Source organism: Chiloscyllium plagiosum, chromosome 6 (genome assembly GCF_004010195.1).
Source record: "Chiloscyllium plagiosum isolate BGI_BamShark_2017 chromosome 6, ASM401019v2, whole genome shotgun sequence".
Lineage (NCBI taxonomy): Eukaryota > Metazoa > Chordata > Chondrichthyes > Orectolobiformes > Hemiscylliidae > Chiloscyllium > Chiloscyllium plagiosum.
The window spans coordinates 111,972,361-111,977,516 of record NC_057715.1 but is presented as its reverse complement, the minus strand read 5'-3'; positions in this window follow the sequence as shown (position 1 = coordinate 111,977,516).

Genomic DNA, 5,156 nt, shown 5'->3' with positions numbered 1-5,156 from the left:
ACATGAGAGTGTGGTGCTGGAAAAGCACAGCAGATCAGGCAGCATCTGAGGAGCAGGGGAATTGATGTTTCGGGAACGAGCCCTAATGAAGGACTTATGCCCGAAACGTCAATTTTCCTGCTCCTCAGATGCTGCCTGACCTGCTGTGCTTTTCCAGCACCACACTCTTGACTCTGATCTCCAGCAGCTGTAGTCCTCACTTTCTCCTAGCCAGTATGCCCTCATCTTGTGAATGAATGAGAAGGGGCTGTTCGCCATCACCTTCTTAAGGGGAACTAGGGACGAGCAATTAATGCTGACCCAGCCAGTGGCCCCCACATCTCGTTAATGAATGAATGAAAACTAAGCTCTGTATTCATCTTCCTATTGTCTGTATAAGAGGAGCTGGTTTTGTTGTCAGCTCCTGACTAACGGGCAGGGGGAAGAAGAGGGAGTGGGAGTCGTGGTACCAATGAACATCCAGCCCGAGAAAGTTTGCTGGTTCCCCTAAAGTAGAATAATTGAGGTTAAAAATCTGTCTCCACTGTTAGTTTGGCTGACTCCTGCAAACCTGCACTGATCATCGCATTTCGGGAAGGGTGTGAGGAATCACTGAGTTTTTGCTCTGAGTTTGGTCAGAGAAGCTGGGGTTTGTTCCCCTTGGAGAAAAGAAGGCTGAGAGACAATCTGGAAGAGGTTTTCAAAACCATGAGCGGGCTGAATAGAGTCGACAGGGAGAAGCTTTTCCCGCTCATTAAAGGGAGAAACAAAATGAAGGATTTAAAATGATTTGCAAAGAAAACAGAAACACCAGCCCATTGTACCTGCACTCTCCAGTGCCAATCCATTACTTTTTCCGAGAATTCCTACAGGGCAGGCCATTTGGCCCATCGAATCTGCACTGTCCCTCTGAAGAGCATCCCACCTAGTCCCACTTGATCCCCATAGCCCTGCATTTCCCATGGCTAATTCACCTCACCTACACATCGCTGGAAACAACGGGCAATTTACCATGGCCAATCCAGCTAACCTCTATGTCTTTGGACTGTGGAAGGAAACCACATCACCCGGAGGAAACCCACGTAAACACAGGGAGAATGTGCAAACACCATGCGCAGTCACCAGAGATTGGAATCAAACCTGGTTCCCTGACACTGAGGCAACAGCAGTGCTAACCAGTGAGTCACTTCTAAAAGCAAAAAAGCAGTTTTATCCCTATATCCCCACGCATCATTTCTATATAAACGTTTTCACACAGTGAATAGTTAGGGTATGGAGTTTGCTGCCTGGAAATGTGGCGGAAGCAAGTTCAACTGAGGTATTTATTGTATGATAACTTGGATAGAAACGGTCATAGTTAAATGCTTACAGTGCAACAGGTGGAAACAAGCCCTATGCATTGACCTGCCGAAAGTGGGGGGCAGCCACCTGATAAACCTAAGCAGGGGCAAGCGAGTGGGGCTGAACTGAACATGGGCTTTGGTGTGAAACTGGGTGTCAGCAAAACGGGGTTGGGCAGGGCAATAAAGGAATGGTGGGGAATGGAACTGAAATGGCGTGTTTGTCGGAGGCTCCTGGGATAACGAAAGGAGAAAACTGGGATGCAGAGGGGACTCACAATGCCTGGGGCAAGGGGGAGAAGGAAGGGTGGGAGCTGTGCATTTAAGGCAGGGAACATTACGGGCAAACATAACTGGACAAGAGGGTGAAGTGAAAATGGGCAGTGTAGCTGGGGTAAGACCAGGTGTCGGCATCTGGATGGGAATAGGATCAGGGAAAGATCAGGGAAAGAGCAGGAACGTTGAGAGAGGGCCAAACGTCAGGGGGAAGATGGCAGAAAGACAAAGGGGAACATCAGAGAAAAAGAGAAGCCATTGCCAGCGACAGGGGAGGAAAAGTGAGCTGACACATTAGTTCAGTGGTTAGCACTGCTGCCTCACAACGCCAAAAACCCGGGTTCAATTCCACCCTCGGGGGTCTGTCTGTGTGGAATTTGCACATTCTTTCCTGTGTCTGCGTGGGTTTCCTCCGGTTTCCTCTGACAGTCCAAAGATGTGCAGATCAGGTGGAATAGCCATGTTTAAAAGCCCATAGTGGATGTGCAGACTATGTGGGCTAGCTATAGGAAATGCAGGAGTAGGGGTACAGGGGTTGGTCTGGGCTGTCATGCTCTTCAGAGGGTCGGTGTGGACATGATGGACAGAATGGCCTGCCTCCACACTGTAGGGTTCCATGAGAAACAGTGTCTTCAGCGTCAGTGAGCAGTGTACTGACAGAGGCAGTGTGAGTGTAAGGCCGCGTGTCCTCATGCTGAGGAAAACCATTACCAATGTTTACCGTCTCCTGCTGGCTGCTTTGGAGATTGGGAGGCAGCACTAGGCCTGTGATGCTGCGATTGGGGAAATGTGCTGATCTTGCTGCAGGTATCCTTTGGCGGTCCAGGATTTGCAGTCCTCTGTCCTGCTGAGGATTTCCCACACAGGTACAACCCTCCATGCCCTGGGCTGTTGGAGGTGTTTTGGGTCCCACCTGAGGGAGGTGATGCAGCAAGGCACCTCCAAAGAGTCAGGAAGTCATGTAGGTTTAAGGCGCGGAAAAAGGCCCTTTGGCCCATTGAGTACTGAGATGGCAATCCCTGACTGTCATTATCAGCACAGTATGGCTTCTCTCTCACCCCTTGAGGAGGTGTTTTGTGAAGTTAATGTGAGAATATGATCATGGGGGAGAAAGAATTAATCAGTTCATATCTTTATGTTTAAAGCTGCAGGAGCAATGATAATCCCTCGGTATGAAATCACAAATCAAAGCCAGTGTTTGTGGTGAGATGTGTAATTTTAGTCAGGGTGGCGTTTCTGGTAAAGAGGCAGCAGCCATTCCTGATCGTTACACAGTGGTACATATTCCCCCCCTATCCTTGAAACTTCACCCCACCACATTACTCTCTCTGCCCCTCCAATTCTCGCCTGTGACAGGATGACAGTATCACTGGCTAGGCCAGCATTTATTGCTGTGGGTCTGGAGTCAATGTGTAGGCCAGACCAGGTAAGGATGGTAGTTTCTTTCCCTGAAGGGCATTGATGAACAAGATAGGTTTTTCCAACAATCAGCAATGGATTCATGGTCATCGTCAGACTCTTAATCCCAGATTTTTTCTTTAATTGAATTCAAATTCCACCATCTGCCGTGGCAGGATTCGACCATTGTCTTCAGAATGTTATCTGGGTCTTCAGATTAACAGTCCAGTGATAATGCCACTATGTTGTTCCAATTGTTCAACTCACCCACTCTGTACAGTTAATGGCCCTAAATCTCTCTTCCTGGTCTTTCCTCCCTCAGGAGAGGAGAAAGTGAGGACTGCAGATGCTGGAGATCAGAGCTGAAAATGTGTAGCTGAAAAAGCGCAGCAGGTCAGGCAGCATCCAAGGAACAGGAGATGCTGCCTGACCTGCTGCGCTTTTCCAGCAACACATTTTCAGCTCTTTCATCCCTCAGGACCCAGCTCTTTAAATAAGCATTTAGGTCACCTGATGGAATAGCGCTTGACTGTGTTTGTCAATGTTGCTGTGAAGTGCAGTTGGGCATTTGAAGGCTACACCAGCGCACGTTGTAATGTTCTGTTTTCTCTGACAGAGGTGGGATAGAGATTTACTGAGAAGGTAGCTCTTGACCGACTTACTTAGGGAGAAAGGAATAGGTTCTGAAGATCCTCATACACCTTAAGATGCTGGAGAAATCTATTCTCTGCTGGTCCATCAACCCGAATGGTGAGAGTTTCTGTTGCTGCTGAGCTACTTCTGACAGTGACAAATTGCAGCAGCTACCAAGTGCACTCAAGGGTAACCTTTGAATAAAAGATTACCTCTGCTAAGGCATTTCTGTGGTAGAAGCCTCCAGTAATGTGACAGCCTGTATGATTTAGCCGGCTACTTTTGTGATAATACAAAATTAAAGTCTGCAGTAAGACGGGCAGCCTACTTCCCCCCGGTGGGAGGCAACAAGGGGAAATAATCCGAACTCTAGAGGCAGGCCTTTCAGGGGTTTGAGGATCAGCTTTTTTCACAAACAGGATGTGGTAGAAATTTGGAGCTCTTTTGCACAAAAGGCAGTTGACACAATTGAGGGACAACTTCATGACTGAGGGAGATGGAATCGAGATACAGGTCCACCGGAATCTAACAGAAAGGATGACTTACCTCACTCCTTCGAAGACTACATGACATTCCAAAGTATTTTACAGTCAGTGACGTATGTTTGAAGTGCAATTGCTCTTCTAATGGAGGAGTCACAGCAGCCAATTTACGCACAGCAAGATCCCACAAGCAGCAACATATTGATGAATATGTGAACCATTTTAGAGATATTGGGTGTAGAACAAAGAAAATTTACAGTCCAGGAACAGGCCCTTTGGCCCTCCAAACCTGAGCCGATCCAAACCCACTGTCTAAACCACTGGATAAGCTTGTAAATGAAATGAGATTGAAAGGGCACAGATTTAGAGTGACGTTTGTGTCATATGTCGACCGGTGGTTAAGAAGGAGTTTAGCACGCTTACCTTCATTGCTGAGGCCTTTGAGTATAGGATTGGGACGTCATGTTGAGGTTGTAGAGGACATTGGTGAGGCCTTTTCTGCAGTACTGTGTGCAGTTCTGGTCACCCTGTTATAGGAAAGATGCTAATAAACTGGAGAGGGTTCAGAAAAGATTTATCAGGATGTTGCCAGGAATGGAAGGTTTGAAATATAAAAATAGACCGAAAAGGCTGGAACTTTTTTCACTGGAATGTAGGAGGTTGAGGGGTGAACTTGGAGAGGTTAAGGACTCATGAGGGGCAAAGATAAAGAGGTTGAAGCCTACCACAAGGATCTTTTCCCCGGGGTGGGAGAGTTCAAAGCTAGGGGGCATATTTTTAAGGCGAGACGAGAAAGATTTAAAAAGGGCACGAGAAACAACGTTTTCTATTACACAGAGTGATTCGTGTGTGGAATGAACTGCCAGAGGAAGTGGTGGATGTGCGTACAGTTACAACACTTAAAGGACATATGGATAAGTACATAAATAGAAAAGGATTAGAGGGTTATGGACCAAGTGCAGCCAGGTGGGAGTAGTTTAGTTTGGGAACATTGTCAGTGTGGATTGTCTGGACTGAAGGGTCCATGTTGTATGACTATGGTAGTCAA